Raw genomic sequence first — 17,887 nt, 5'->3', positions numbered from 1 at the left:
AAGTATCACATAAATGTGACATGCATAAACAAAGATAGTCCAATGCATAACTAGCCTAGAAAATTTCCTTCTCTTGTGGTTGATTTCTCTAAGAACTTACCCTGTTTTCATGAGAATTAAACCCACAAACTATCATTTTTCCCTTATTTTTTATGCTTGTCTTGGTTGTGTCTATCTCAGAGGTGTATTCCTTTTTTTATTTGCACTTGGATGGTTTTCTTATTCTTGTGTCCCTACTAGGCCTACTCAACCTTCATAAGGACTATACTTCTATGAGATTCCTTGATCAAGATCAAGTCCTCCGTGAGTATGACTAGATTACAAAACCCAGCTTACTCCATGAGAACTTGATCCTTCAAAAAAAATCTTGAGAGTCTTAAAGAGAATTTGTATCATCAATGGTGTAACTCATATTATTTTCGAGTTATGCCTTGTTTAGACAACTTTATATCTTGTATCATCTTACTTCACATCTTATGATAACTTCGGATCAATGTCACTCTTTCAAGTATATGGCTTTTTGTCATATCTCACTTTAACTCGGATGAAGGGTACTCGGATCATATTGTCATGCTTTCATTATTTGTATTGACTTTTCAGACCTTACATATCTTCTAATCATCCTTAATTGCTTCAGGATTTTGATCTTACTCGGAATACTTGTACTACTAGAATTTTGATCTTGTAATCCTTCTTGAAATTCAGCCTTTCTTTGTTCTTCTTGATTGCATAAGAATAGAACTTTTGATCTTCATAACTCAAAATCCTTATTATATTGTAGAATAGTACTTTGGTTTCCTTCTCATAGTCTTTGATCAAGGAACTTGTTGTAGAGGTATCAACTATGCCAACATCAATGATCTTGAAGTTTCCTTCTTCTTCACCTTATCTTGGATACCATGTTGGAAAATCAAGGTAGTTGTAGATGTTGATTCTCCTTACTTGATAATCACTTGTGATATTAGTTGGCATTTTATTAATTTTATTTTACTTCATCAAGCAATTATCAAAACATGAATATCACGAAACACAAAGAACACGAAATATAGGCTCCACACCTGGGCAAAACCCCACAACTGGGGAAAACCAAAACAATCCTCTTCTTATAAAATTAGATCAAAATGAGACCTTTAAGACCCAAAGGCTAAAGTCAAACCTCCTCCAAGCACCAAGTCAGCCCTCCAAATTATATCCTTCAAGACAATACAAGCTCTTCTAAAGTCAACGAGAGTCAACTCCATCAAAGTCTGCTCTAAACAAGATTTCGACCCTTACTTCAGATCTCTAACTTCACCCTACAATCCTTGCCCTAGCAATAGTTGTAGGAACCCTAGGATCTTCGCACATGTGCATAGGAATAGGTACAAATCATATCTCCTTCTTCACTTGGCCTTCCTTCTTGTACTCTAGACTTTCGCTTTCCTTGTCTTCCTTTTCCTTTCTTGAGATTGAACTGTAGTGGTGTCTTCAAATGAATTGAATTCATCTCCTTTATATACCCTTCACATGTGGTCTTCTAGGCAGATTTGTTCTTAACTTGGGTTGATTTTCTCTTGGCAGTCTTCTTGACTTTCTAGACTCAAAAATAAATTTGTTTACATGTTACAACTTGACAAAATGGGTCTTACACAATTAATATTGACTCTCTTAACTCATGGAAATTATTCTTATGACATGACAAGCCCTATAAGAATGAAGAACATGCTTAACCTAATTGACCAATCAAAAGAAGCACGAAACCCATGCTTGAAAATAATATTTTTTATTTCTTCTTTTGTTTGTTACATAAGATATACATAATGACATGAGTATAAATACAATTATGAAGATTAGATCTAGTTGCTTTTCCAACACTACCCCCCTCTGAAATCAAACGTGTGACATCCAAAGTGGAAACATGTATTCTTAACCATTAGATCCACTTGTTGTACTAGTAGGGACCTCAATCATCATAAAGTTAAGTAAGAATTTCTATAATTAAATTTATAACAAAGAAAAATATGATAACATAAATATGCTACTCCAATGGAGACAAATAAATTGTGCTATATAAATTCTAGAGTGAGGTTGATAAAATATTAGCTCATAAATATATTGTGTAGTTTTTCATTCAATTAATTAACCAAAAGAGAATCTATTTACCATTTTTATAGGGACTTACATAGATTTATTCTTCACTTAGAACTCATGCCTCAATCACATAAATATTCATTTTATTTTTATAAATTGAAAAATTTTGGGTTGTGCAACTTGAGACTCAACTCTATCTACCTACTTACTATGATTGAGAGTCAAACTTTACGTTGTCCAATAAGGACACTTTGACATCTCTATTTATTTTTCTCAAGGATCAAGGATCATCAAATAGTGATATATTTAGTCTAAATCATTTCATTTGTGTCTATGTTGTAAGATTATCTTAGCTTCATGGTCAATTATTATAAGTATTGATGTTTTCTTCACTTGGATACTCACGTCAATCAATCATTCCCTTGGTTCAACTAATAGTTTAGTCAACCAAATCTTCGTTAAAAGGGATGTATGAGGCTACTCCACTAATTATGCATGCATGAGCTTTGTTAGTTTCTTCTCTATAATTAATTGCCAATTATATCCATTATCATGGCCTACCCTCTTACTCTTCAAAGCATTCTTCTTTAACTCGTTAAAAGGCATTTAATTGACTTGTAAAGGTTGGTTCACTTTATTCTTGACTTTGATGGCCATCACTTTGCTATATGATCTTTTAGTGTTAGTACATTTAATAATACAATTCATTTTTTTTCTAGATCCAAGATAAGGAGTTCACCACTATGTTTTGGTGAAATTTCATCATCAACATTAGGTATTTTCAACTTGATGATGTACAAATCAGAATCTTTGACATATTTCCACTTTTAGCCAACTTTGTGCTTCAAGAATAACCATTTAATCTTTAAATTCTTTCATATATTGTAGAGCAAAATTGTTGCTTTGGTATCTGTTGGCCTTTTTCTTGATTTACAATAGGAAGTCAACATTGTTATCAATGTGTTTATGTGAAACTATCATATCATGGTAGGCTACTCCAATGTTTTTTAGTTTAGAAAAAGTGATTCTTTGCAACTCTATATATTGTTGTGTGTTTAAGGATGTCTTATGATGCTTCAATTAGTTATTGAGTCTTTTAACATTGTTAACTCCATTACATGATAAAAAAAATTGATCTTTATATCTATGTGAAATTGACTTGCACAATGGGTATAACTAAAATAATTTGTTAGGCCAAGGGAAGTGAATGTTATTAAAAGCAATTCTTTTAACTACTTATCATCATTAATGAGTTGGGTCTCAAGCTAATATGCATACCAATACCTAGATTTTACAATACAAATTGTCATGTTAAATTGTTATCAATGAACTTTTATGTTTCACATTAGTCTTAGAATGTCATTCTTAGTCTTAGAATGTCATTCTAAGTGTTCACTTCTTTTAAGAGACATTTAACTATGGTATACCATAATTTCCAAATTGATACTAAATTTTCACAAGTGTTCACTTTTTTAATAGACATTTAACCATGCTATACCATAATTTCCAAATTGATATTCGATTATTTTTTTAACTAATACTTTCATCTTCACAAGTTGCTTGCTAATCATTACTTTCTAGTCAAAACCATGAATCACTACCTTCTCGTCAAAACCATGAATTCTTAATATGTCACAACATTCATAGTGTGTACTAGTTTCTAACCTAATTTAATTAAAAAAAAACTGATAAAAAATAATTTTTGTTATACAAATAATTAACATGACTCTAAAATGAGAAAGCTTGGGAATATGAACCCATGCTCAAACCAAAGATGATAGATGACGGCTGTGGGATTTGCAAAAACCATAAATCTTAATATCTCACAACATTCACGGTGTCTACTAATTTTCTAACTTAATTTGATTGAAAAATAAATAAAAATTGATACACAAATAATTAACAACATTCCTAATATCTACTAATTTTTTAACTTAATTTTATAAAAACAACCTTCATAGTTTCTACTAATTTCCTAACCTAATTTGATAGAAACAATATTCATAATGTCTACTAATTTTCATAAAAACAACATTCATGGTTTGTACTAATTTTCTAACCTAATTTAATAAAAAAATTGATAAAAAACAAATAAAAAATTAAAAACAACATTCATGGTTTGTACTAATTTTCTAACCTAATTTAATAAAAAATATGCTCCGGAATTTTAACCCAAGCCCAAAGGGCCTACGCGAGAGGCTCGGGAATTTGAACCCAAGCTCACACAACATGCCATAGGCTCGGGAATTTGAGCCGCGCAAACAGGAGAGACAATAAAATGACAGCTGTGGGATTTGAACCCACGCCCTTTCGGACCAGAGCCTAAATCTGGCGCCTTAGACCACTCGGCCAAACTGTCAGTTCTGTATGCACTTTAAATCATATAAATTTAATATAAAGGTCAATTGCCCTGCAAAATAAATGACCATTGTGTTTGTTTCATTCATGGAATGTCGGTAAAACAATTCAATTCAGTTGTGGAATTTTTAGAAGCTTTTCCAGTGGGTTTTTTGGTATAATTTATTGAAATCACAAGTTTGATGGGTAACCTTTACACAATGGGAGTGTCATAGGGGTTTTCCACAGTATTGAATCTATATATACAATGAAAAAAAAGTTTAAATAACACAAATCAAAATTTCACCTTAATTTTTTCGGCCAAATTCCAGCACAATAAAGTCCAAAAAATCGCACTAAAAACAACTCCCAAAAAAATCTTCACCTCCAACTTTATATCATCACGACCTTATCGCAGTTGGTGTAGTGGAAGACTGCAGAAAGAAAAGAAATCCTGGTTCGAATCCGGCAGGTTGAAAATTTTGCTGCTGAAAGCTCAACAGCTGACATTGGAAATTCCAATGTAAATGGCCGCCTTCAAACATGAGAGAAGCTAAAAGACCATATAATTCTAAGCTCAACAGCTGACATTGGAAATTCCAATGTAAATGGCCGCCTTCAAACATGAGAGAAGCTAAAAGACCATATAATTCTAAGCTCAACAGCTGACATTGGAAATTCCAATGTAAATGGCCGCCTTCAAACATGAGAGAAGCTAAAAGACCATATAATTCTAAGCCACTACTCGGGCTCATGCTCACCGTATCTGCTTAAATCCACTATTCAGGCTAACACCATTAAATACCACTTCCATTGAAAATGAGGTGGACTTTCTTACCAAGTTTTGTAATATCACTTTCATTTTGAAAATGAGTTAGTAACAATGTTGGGTGGGGGATTTATATGGAGCCATTCAACCATTTAGACATAATTTGTATTGAGTGGATTCAGATTTGGGTGGGGGCTTTGTAGGGAGGTATTCAATTATAAAGATTTAATTTTGGATATATTGTATTTATGTGGAAAATAATGAGAGGCATTAATTCACTTGAGAATGATTTGTATTATTGGTTAGTTTGTGTGAGATGGTATTAATGTGGTATTAAGCAATTTGTATAATGAGATGATGAACTTGGTTATCATTTTTGTATGTTATGGATAATTTGATCGAAGCACATGCTAATTATGAGAGTTGTGATGATAAGTTCAATGGATAAAGTAGCAAGACAAAACATTTAAAATATTATAAGAAACTAGAGTACACACCATGTCTAAAAAATGTGAGTGTGGAGCACAACTCCAAGATAGATAAGAGAGATAAGTTACACTAACTCCTTAAAGAGTGGATAAAATTTCTCCAAAATGATCAGTACATTCATACATCCAAATGACATGTTCTCTTGATAATGACTACATAATCATTATATATCTATTTATACATTGCATATCATTAAGTTGACCATTATTACACATGCATTGAGTACATTACATATACATTTAAACCCATATATTCCCCCTTTGGGATCATATCATATACATTTAACCACATATATTCCCCCCCATATCATAATACCATTCTTCAAAAAGCTTTGTCTTCAATGTTTTGTAGTTAAAGGTTTTACATGTTATGAAACCAGTTAATCTGATTTTCTTATGTAGGTTTGCTTCTTCCTTCCATTAATAATAATCCATCCAAACGAACTCAATTATTTTAAGTATTGATCCTTGTTGACTAGTTGTTGCATAATTTTATTTTCTTTGATTCCATGTATTGATGTTGTAACTTCTCCAAATTGTAGTAGTTATTGGTCTTTAATAATATTTTGTTGAATAATGGTTTTGTGATGCATTTTTCCATGAATATTGATGAGTATTCCAAATTCTTCCTTGATGATGTTGATATTGATCTTCTTGTATTTTTTGGAAATATTCTTGGTAATGTAGGTCACATGTGATGGTTTTCCTTTATTTTGTGCACCTATTACATTTATCTTCTTTGTAGAGACAGAGGCATCCTCTATCCTCTTTCCTTCGTCTTTGATTACTCTAGCCTACTTTTGAGATAATACTATCATATTTGACTTTGGTATTGTCACGCTGAAACTTCACTTCCTTAAGTATTTTATGATGACCTTCTTGAATCTTGATGTCCTTCTCTTTCTGACTTTGAATGGTATTAGTGTAACTATGACATTGCGATGAGATAATGAGCTAATGTTGGCCATGGAGAGAAACATACAATGTTTGACACTCATGTGGACTACGACAAGATAAACTATGGCTAATATAGAACATGTGTGCAATCCATTGTTATGTCAAAAGGCATAAAATACAAGCATCAAGGACTAGGGCAGTAGAGTGTGGGAACTTGAAAAAATGGGGTGTAGTGTGGGATGGTTATTACATGGATCACTAATTAGAATGTGTAAGAAGATAATCGAGTTGCTAAGGAGGCTCTAGATTGTGTAGTGGGTACATATTGACACAGTATGATGTTGCTAGTGTTTCACATAAGGAAATATGATAATTAAATCTTACCCTAATTTGGTTGAGCATTTAATCAAAATTGCACTGTCCAATTTGTTCCACTACCTAATACACAAACCTCCTTGGGTTTGATTATGTGACAATCCCAAAGCCCCAGAGGACATGAGGGAGGGTGGAAAACCACATGAGCAACAAGGTCATGCTATCTTTAAGACTCTATTGATAAAGAAAAATTGAATGTATTGCACCTTATTATACCTAACCACAATTTGTGTCCCCAAAGGCTTGTATCCTTCCATATAAGTCTTACAATCATAAACTTCACTAATCTCTTCAACTATTTTGTAGAAATTCATGATCTTTGGCATAGAAAATGTATTAAAGTCTTCATTTTAAAAAACACACATATGTTTTATAAAAAAATTATGGAATGTTGTTCATCCCTATGGCCTATCCTTGAGCTGGAAAATTTTCTTGAAAATTTGTTTATTTATGGTGCATAACCTTTCCATCTCCACCAAGGTTGTTATCTACTCATTTGGGATAAAATTCTTTCTCACACACCCCTATTTATTTTTCATCAAAACAATGTGGAACTATGTCTAAACAAGTATATGTGATTGTATTATGTTGTACCTTCATTAATTCTTGCAATAGGAAGACTATCTTATAATGGATAACAAATTATTATTCAATATTTGTATTGTTAGGAATTTGGCTAGAGATTTTCTTAAGTGCAAATATTTTATTTTTTTAAGGCCCTTTTTAGTGATTATGGCCATAAGGAAATTTTTCATGGCCCTAGTTCATGTCTTAATCTAGTTGAAGTTGGGATCTTCACTAAACCTCCTTGCTTAATGCACCTCATCCACCTTTAATAGGAATTTAAGTTTTCTAGCTTAGGTTTACATTTCTTTATCATATAGATTAAAAGGAAAGAGCTAAGAGATTTACTTTGGTTCATCTTTCACAATGTTAGGACACTTCCTCTACACATTAGAGGTCTATCACCTATACCTTTTTAGATATACCATAAATGCACATTGTAACTTATTACAACTAAGTAGCCCAACCCTCCTCCCACTTAGTGAAGAAAGCATATTCAAATATTTTGTAACAACTAAATTGTTGTTATGAAAATGGAAGACATATAAAATGAACTTATTTTTGTGAATGTTCTTCTTCTTTCCTCTTATGAGAACTATGTTGAAATTTTGGTAGCTTAGAAGGTATTTTCAAGTGGAGAAAACCCACCAAAAGTTAGTTTGTTGGGAAAAATACCCAAGTGGTTTGGGTTTTGACCCAAAGTTGTGGGTTTGGGACCCAAGTTAATGATATTTTAATCTAATTTGTGATTGAGTGGTAAAATAGGGATTTCTTGAGGGACAAGGGAAACCCCCAAGATCACTCACACAAAAGTATAAATAAGGAGCCAAAGGAGAGCCTCATCACAAGTGAATGGACTCATTTGTGAGAAAGATAATTTGTCGTAGAGAGAGTTGCAGACAGGAAAGAGACCGAGCTAGTGTTATGTTCAAGAAATCTGCTAAAGACAAAGAGGCTAAGTAGATTGTCTAGTAGGGTAGAAGGAAGTTGCATCCAGTTATGATAGTAGGTCACAGGCCTACCACAGACCATGAGGGTTAGACCAACAGATAGCTAGATAGAATAGAGGAGTCTGACATCAATTAGAGGAGGTAAATATCGGGCTAGAGACAGAACAACAGGGGTTGCAAGATTAGAACAAGACATACAGGCCTAGAAGAGGCTACCCACAACTGAGAAGGTGGTATATCTATTAGGTTGAGGGTTTGTTCAAGCTAGAACAAACCTAGTCGAGGACAGATCTGAGTAACCACTAGCCTAAACAATGGACTGAGACTGTTGTGGAGGGATGCAAGTTTTTATGCGAGCTAGGAGCCTTGGCTAGGGTAGGGCACAAATAGAACAAGTGCCCATATCAGCTGTACAAAAGTCAAGGAGGACAAATGAGGGATAGAAAGTGCTCAGATAAGTTGGACAGAGGACAAGAAGATTTTTCCTAGGGCTGTCAGGTGGGAAGCTAAGATTGGATAAAGTGTTTTGCCTAAAGGAGAAGTCCAGTAGTGATAAATAAGTCAATAACAGCGAAGGAAGGCAAGGAAAACAAGCTAATATTGAGGTCAGTGGGCTAAAGGAACAAATTAGGTAAGCAAGTATCTTGTTGATTGTGATTTGTTGGTGAAGGTAAATTGATTATATTTGTATTTATTGGGCAGATGAGGACCTGATGAACTAGGCCTCAGCCTTAGGGTTTCATTTAAAGGAAATATTGTGTTTTATAGCTTTGTATCAAGGTTTGTAAAGGGCCATGATCCCTAGTACAGGAGCCCTAGTGTTTTCTTGTCAATGGAGTAATGAGAAACATGATTTGGGCCAAAATATTTTGTACTTTAGTTTATTTGTTTTCTATCATATCCCATTGTGCAAATTTATTCATTGTTTAGCACTCCTAGTATGTTTATGTGATAGTCTAACCATAGACTAGACCTAGAGTGAGAGGAAATTTCAACAAAATAAGCATAAAGAGGTTCGTGGTTTGAATAAAATGATCTTTCCCAATACATGGAGAGTTGTCAACATGATAAAAAAGAGTTGTTAGCATGATCTCCTTTGATTTAAACAATGAAATTCCAAGTGATGACCAAGTTCAACCAATGACATAATAGTATGGTGTTTTCCTCTTTCGTGGTTCCAAGAGATGGCCTCACTTTCACCTTCTAAATTAAAGCAAGCAATCCAAGTAAAAACACCATCTTAGATAACTCTTAAAAACACATAATATTATTGAAACAATAAAAATATAAACAAACATGCTTACAACACTCAAACTCTATAATGGTTGTGGGGATTTGAACCTATGAAATTTAAAAACTATGCTATCATACTCCAATATTGTAACCATTTTGAGGATTTGAACCCACATTCTTTAAGACCAAGGCTTAAATCTAGTGACTTAAATTCACCTAGCCAAATTGTTCATTATGGTTTAAAGTATTTTCTAGAGATTGAAGAGAGATACAATTTAATAACTAAGAGAGAAGAGATCAATCTCAAACTTATTTTATAAATTTTTTTGGAGTTTGCTTGGATAGTTAAATTAAGTGTTTTTAACTTCATGTAAGAGAGTTCATTTCATAGCTTGATGACTTTGCATGGTTCACTCCCAAGTCAAGAGTTACTCCAAAATAAATTTACTCTAGATCATCTACTAAATACAAAAAATGTCCAAATTTCCCACATTATTTTCTTGATTTATGATAAAATCAAATGACATCCATTAACACATTAAATTTCATCTATCTCTATGAGCTATTTCAACAAACCCTCACCATCAAACCTAAGATGAATTGGTAAAGTAGAGGATCGTAGTGGGAAACCTCCTAATTTTAATCCTTAGGTTGTTGGTCATAATAGATTTTTATTTTATTATTATTATAATATGTTTTGGTTTGTTATTTTCTCAAATCCGCTAAAATCAAAACCATTATCTATGTTTTTATAAACTAAGAACAAATTCCAATGTAAATGCAGACCCTTAAACTAGAAAGACATGAAAGATTATGCAATTCCTCATTCACTTACAATGTTTAACAACAAACAAATACAAACTTTATATCACTTTAATTTACACACCAAGATATATATATATAAACAATTTTACTTAAAATCCTCCATAACGGAAATTAACAAATTAAACCCATTTTTCCTAAACCTCTCTAAACCCTTAAAATAATGGTTATATTAATGTTTTTCACATATTATATGTACATCCTTTACAAGGTATATAATCATTTTATCATAAAAAGTGAATTATATTAAATCAATTAATTGATATTGAAATTAAAGATCTTAAGTTTTAATGGATAGAAATCTAATTTTACTTCTTATAGAGAGTTAACTCAAACGTTTGGTGGGATACTTTAAAGGGATACTTCAAATGGTTAAATATTTTGGATTGTGAATAAGAGGCGTTAGGGTCATATTCTTGGGCTAGTGATATGTTAATATTCAATATCCTTCTTCAGTAAGGTGTACTGTCATCATTTTATCTTGGTTACTCCCCATCAACGACATTAAAATCTCTGAGAGTTTCCTGTACCTGATTATATGGAAAAAAAAAAAATTTAACTCAAAATTCACACACACATATAAAACAAGGCATCTTGCCCTCTAGCGTGTAGGCAAGTATAATATTTTCTTCAAGGCTCAAGGAAATTCAACAACAATACTTGAAGCCATTACAACAATGTATTCATTATGAGTTCATCATATTACTTATGGGAATTGTATCTAGGTGGGAAGGATAACAATCATTCCTCCCAACCACTCGAGATAAACTCAATTGATCATATATATATTTCCACAAGTTTTATATATATTCTTCAATTATAATTTTATTTCCATTGATAAGATTGATCCAAAAGACATTAACAAGAGAGTCACAATATGAGCACCTGGTCTCTCTAAAGTTATATATATAGAGAGACCAAATGCTTATATTGGGACTCTTTTGTTTATGTCTTTTGGATACATTTTATTATCTTATTAATGACATAGGATTATAAAGATAATAATATTATGACTATTATATTTATCTCTTTTGGATCAATCTTAGCAATGGAAGCATTGTCAAAATTAGGGAAACTTTATAATCAATTCAATATTTTTCTTATACTATTTAAGTAATTGATTATTTATATAGAATACCTACATCTCTAGAACAAACATATGATTACACTTAAATCTTAGCTCTTTTTGAAGTTTTAGTTCAATTGAATCAATATTAATTACAACACATTCACCAAGAAATCCTAAACATAAAACAATAACTAAATTTTGTAGACAACAACATCAATGTTTGTGATGTTTTCACTTTGAAAAGTGAAACTCCTTAAATCTGAAATTATTATTCCAAAAACATGTTCATTCACCCCCAAAGTTGACCAAGAAAATTTATACATAATTCCTATAACAAAAGTGAAATGATGAATGACAATATATTATATAGAAAAATTATCAAGATAACCCTTAACTCTTTTGGAAGTTTTAATTCCAATGACCCAAAATTAGTTACAACACAGTTACCAAAAGGTTGTAAATCTAAACGAGTAACTAAATTTTGTAGAAAATAACATCAATGCTTGCAATGTATCGTTAAAAGTGCTTAAACATCCAACATATTGTTCCAAAAACATGTTCATTCGCCCAAAGTTGACCGTGGAAAATTGTACATAATTCCTATGACAAAGGTGAAATAATGCATGGCAACATTTTATACACAATCCTTCGTCAATAACGTCTCATAAAAAGTGCCATTGAAAAATTGAAGTAGATATCTTTTATTTCATATGTAAAAATTATAACTTTCATGTTGCGACTAACCGGCACAAAATAGTAAGAGTTTAGTTAGATCTTATGAATTTCACGATCACATGCACTGCAAAGGTGGCATAATAAAATCCCCAAATCAACCATCTTTCAATGAAAATCATCCATGATCAATGTATGGCCCTTAGGGAAGAAGCATGCATATGATACATTGGACAAATATCTAGCATAATTATTATATCCTTAGTCTCTTTTTCTTCATTATCTTATTAATGCATTTTGCACCTAATGATTGTAATAATTCTAACTATTTATGTGATCATGGTGTATAATATAGGATAAACATGTACAAATATATTTTGGTTTCTAAATGCTCTAATATTAGGTAATTTTAGTGGGATCCTCAAACTACATTTAAAGGATTAGCCAATCTTGTTATTTTGTGTACATTTTCTATAGGAAATCAATATAATTTTGTGTACATTTATTTGTATTTAGGTTAATATTAACAAAAGTCAATCAAATTGATACGCAAATTAAGTGACTCAATAAGATGATAGAAGGTTATTATTCTCGAACGAAGGAAGTATGATCCATCTTAAAGTAACATCAACTTGGCACATAATACAATTTTAATTAAGTTTAGCAATATCACAACTCTACTCATATCAACATTCAATGTAGCATGGTAGTTTAATAAAGAGACATTACTATACTCTAACTCAATTAAATGATTCAACATCGACATCAACTTGACTAAGGTCAACCATAGTTTGACTTCCTGAATTGATTTGTTATCATAATTAATAATCTATTTTAAGGTCACAACCTAGCAAGATGTGAAATTGATGGTATGAGACCCTTTGTTTGTGGGATAGATGACTCCATGCAATGACTTGATTGCTTAGTTTACAGAGGTGGACATACTTATCTCCCTCTAGAAGCAAACATGTGACCTCCAAGAGGAAAACACATATTCTTAACCATTAGACCCACTTGTTATACTAGTAGGAAACTATATCATCATGAAGATGTGTGGGAATTTCTATAGCTAACATTATAGCAAATAAAAAAATTATAGCATAGGTATGCTACTCCAATGGAGACAAAAAGATTGTGTTATATAAATTATAGGGCGGGGCTAAAAAAAGTTGGCTCATAAATCTATTTAGTAGTTTGTCACTTAACTAATTAACAAAAAAAATCTTGCTCATATCTTATAAATTTGTTCTTCACCTAGAACTCACACAACTATTTGTTTTATTCCTATAAATTGAAAAAATTTGGGTGGTGCAACCTCACACTCAACTTCATATACATACTTGGTATGATTAAAAATCAAACTTTGCATTGCTCAATGTTAGACAACTAATCCTTGGGAATTTGGTGTATATTTTGTAAATATGTACATAGGGAAAATATGAAAAATTAGAATAGGATCAAGCTTGAAAGATGAGGGGTCTCATTTGTAATGTTATATAAACATATTCAATGCATAAATCATACAATTTGGGAGGTAGTATTTTTTTTTTGGAAAGAAAACCCGAACATGTATTCATATGAGAAAATTATGTTTACATGAAACATCTATTGAGCTTGATGTCCAAATTAAAGTGGTTCATCCCTAAAAAACACGAGCATCTAAAAAATGTATTTCTCCTATCAGTCTATTACATAAATAAAATACATTAGCATTCGGGTATCTAGGTTCAAACAACTAGCCCCATAAGGAAATCATCATCACCAATAACTGTAAAATGGGCACGTCACATGCACACAACTGATTTTTCTTGTACAAAAAATCAACTACGCCCCAACTCAATGGAATGTAGCCAGAACAATGTCTTTGGTCCTGCAAAAATGTTGAATATTGAATCAACCCAGGCACCATGGTGAACCCTTCTTTTGACAAAGAATCAGACACTTTATTGAACAACCTGTGAACATGTGTGAAGGAAACATGTTGAAAAAACTCTTTAAGGTTGCATATCCTACACATATAGTGACCAAGGAGGGGACAGGTGAAAGTGTTTCCCTTGTTGGTCCATTCAATAGTCACCCTCGAATCTCTGAAAATATGTGCCTTATCAAGATCTAACCATCTGGCACAATATAAAATACCCCATAGTGCGAGAACCTTCGCCTGTTATTTGTCCCAGCACCTCCATTCCAACATAAGTGAAAGATATAACCTGTAATTATAGAGATACAAGAACCACATCAGAAAATCGAGTTTTTTGCAGCGCCATCAAAATGTCAAATTGGGAAGTCAACCGACATATCCATGCCATTTATACATCGTGGAACTTTTTTTCAATCACCCGACGATACTCCATATATAAAGCACATATGTTGGAGCCATTTTGACCAATGTCGAAAGGGATGTCCTCAAAGATAGAGGCATTTCACCCCTGCCAAATACCCTAGCCAATCAAAAAAGGTAGGGATTCGTCCGCCTACCCCCCAGAATTGTTTCAAGTCCTAAAGCATTCCTCAATAGATTAGTAACACCAGGTTGTATTAATATGTAGAGTTTGTAAAACACATACCCAAGTAGCTACATAATATGTACATAGAATGAATAAATGTATTATGCTCTCAATAGAATATGGCATGAGTTGCATCTAACTAGGCCCTAGAAACCCTATCTATAAACATTGTCCCAGGTGAGGACTCTATTTCGCCACACAAGCTAGCCAAACAATTTAATCTTATTTGGCATATGCCAATTCCATACCCTGTGAAACCAACTCTTTTCTTCCAATTCGTCTAGAGAAGAAGAAATGAACTCATATATACCTTAGAAAGTAATATGTTCCAGAGAAAAAACACCATTCCAATAGAAGTGATCATAGTAAAGACTCAATGAAATACCCACCATAGATAATTGAGAGGTGTACCTATTCCAAATGTTCAGGAATCCATCACATATACCCAAATCCACCACATTCAACCATGCAGGGTATAGTTGCAAATTCACCAATTAGGAATGAATACAGAAATAGTAGTTCTTCATCACGAGTTGGCAATGGGGGCAATCAAATGGAGGTTGGTATGGATGATTACTTACGGGATACGATTATCATGGAGGCAATGTTGTTAGATGCATTATATAACGATGAGCTAGGGGATGATGCTCATATCATTGATACCTTATTCAAAAGACTAAAATTTGCTTCCACCACCCCTCTCTTTGGACCTGGAGGCAAGTCAAAATATACTCAGTTGGGGACAACGATGTTGTTGTACAACGTGAAAGCAAAGTTTGGCATGTCAAATGCATGTTTCTCGATAATATTGAGGTAATTGATTTGCATGATCAATCAAGTTCCTTATATTTTGTCACATAATCAAATTTAAAAATGGTCAACTTTATGAATGTTAAATATTAACATTGTACAATTATATTCCCCACCAACTGTAGATAATTCAAAGATAAGGTTCTTCCGAGTGATAATGTCTTGTCGAGTAGCTGTGAAGAGGCAAAGTAGTTGTTGAAAATGTTGGGTATTTCGTACATATCATATCATGCAATTTTTTGAATGATTGTATTCTATATAGAGGATAATATGCAAACAAAGAGATATGTTTGAAATGTGGTCATGATAGGTACCGTAATTAAAAAAAATGGGTAAAGCACATGGTCCTCCTCATAAGATATTGAGGCACATGCCTATAATCCTAAGGATTCAAAGACTATTTTGTTGCAAAGAATTAGCTATGTTGCAGGGATGGCATGCCTCACACATGAGTGATTCAAGAGTTATTAGAATCCAAACAGATTCAATAGTCATGAAGCATATATAGGATACATGGCCTAAAAAGTTCAAGGATGAAGTACAAAGTCTATGACTCAGCATAGTCATGGATGGTGTCAACCCATATTCTCTCCAAAACATCAACTATTTTGTTTGGCCTGTAGTAGTGATCAATGACAATATCTCCCCATGGTTCTCCATGAAGAAAGAACATTTTATGTTGGCTCTCATAGTCCCTGGTAGAAGACAAGTGAATGGATTTCTACTTACAACCATTGGTAGATGAATTTAAGGAATTATGGGAAGGGATACATGTCTATATTGTATCAAGACCCATCACAACAGAGAGGATTTTTACGTTGTATGGCATATGTCCTTACACTATACATGATTATCTAGGGTTAGGAGTTTTCTCTGGTAAATTACATTCTTATTGATTTGTTTAGTAACAATATTAATGTTTCGCATATTAATTTAATTCGTTGCAATTGTTCAAAACTTCATGGTTGCTAACTTGTCGAGTTGTATACAATAATTTTGTAGTTCTCGTAACAAAAGCGTATCATGGATGTAAATATTGTGGACCTTTTCTGAAGGCTAGGTGATTTGAACACCTATGAAATCCAGTGTATGACTGCTCCTGGGTATTCCTCCCAGAAGAACCTCCTTACAGAAGAGAAACATGTTCTTTTAATGGTAAATGAGAGAGAACCCAAAGGCCTACAGTAATGACATCAGTTGGATGTCTTAGAGAATATGAGATAGAGAAGGAGAAGGAGTTTGCAGAAATTTTTTATTCAAATGGCGAGCCTATCTTTGATGATCCATATTTCTTTGACACCTATGTTGAGAAATTTCCCATTGGGATGAAAAGGAAATTTGTCTTTTATGAGCTCCCATATTGGGAGCATCTTAATATTTCCCACTTACTAGATCCCATGCATATATTTAAAAATGTTTTGTCTTCTTTATGGAGGCACATATCATCGAAAGAAAGTGACACATTGGCTATTAGGAGAGATCTTATTTCTTCAAAAACTAAAAAGAAACATTATCCAAGACAAGAAACTAGAGGAGAGGTTGGCCCCTCTTAGTCTTTCAAAGAAGGTGATGTCCCATGGATTTTAAATAAATATTATCTTTCTTTGGCAAAGGAAGTTATAATGAATGTGAGGGTGCCTTCTTTATATGGGTCTTCACTACGACGTTGCTTCACTACAGATGACTATTTGTCGGGGTCGAAATCGCATGACTATTTGAACCTTATAAGAGTATGTATGTCAAAAACATGGTTTTTTTATTTTTTTATTTATATAATGGGATATTTTATAATTAATTTTTGTATAATGTACTATTTACTTTGCAGTGTCATTATCCTTTGATCGTGTGTGGGTGTGTGAACCATGACTTCCCCCAAGACCTACGATGTGCCATATCTAAATTATCTGCATTTGTACGTTAAATCACATCAAATGAGAATCATATGGATAACATTCCACGGTTGTGTCAAGAGATAGTTGAGATTGTTTGTATGTTTGAGAAGGTACTGCTAACAAGTTTCATGGAATTGTTAGTTCATCTTCTAATTCACCTAGTAAATGAGGTTGAATTAGTTGGGTTTGTTTCTTGTCATTGGATGTTCTTCTTTGAGAGGTAGATGCAGAAATTGAAATGTTTTGTTCAACAGAGATAAAAACCTTAGGGGTCTATGGAAAAGGGGTATAAATCATATGAGTCTTTATATTATGCCAGTGAGTACATCAAGTAGATCGACAACACACCAGGTGCAATGATTTGGGATGACGAAAGGGATGAAGACAAAAGAGAAGAGTGTTGTTTTTCCATGATCTTAGGTCTGGGATAGA

The 17,887-nt window shown here is 32.9% G+C and overlaps 1 non-coding gene across 1 annotated transcript; it reads right to left on the bottom strand.

The window, feature by feature from the left end:
• Nucleotides 1–4,349: 4,349 nt before the first annotated feature.
• TRNAL-UAG (transfer RNA leucine (anticodon UAG)) lies at nt 4,350–4,429 on the bottom strand. Its single transcript has one exon. It is a non-coding gene; the product is annotated as a tRNA-Leu (tRNA).
• Nucleotides 4,430–17,887: the final 13,458 nt, after the last annotated feature.

This window comes from Pinus tabuliformis, chromosome 3_2 (genome assembly GCF_031772625.1).
Source record: "Pinus tabuliformis cultivar Carrire ecotype Pingquan chromosome 3_2, CPIR1, whole genome shotgun sequence".
NCBI lineage: Eukaryota > Viridiplantae > Streptophyta > Pinopsida > Pinales > Pinaceae > Pinus > Pinus tabuliformis.
This window is presented reverse-complemented; position numbering and strand designations above follow the sequence as displayed.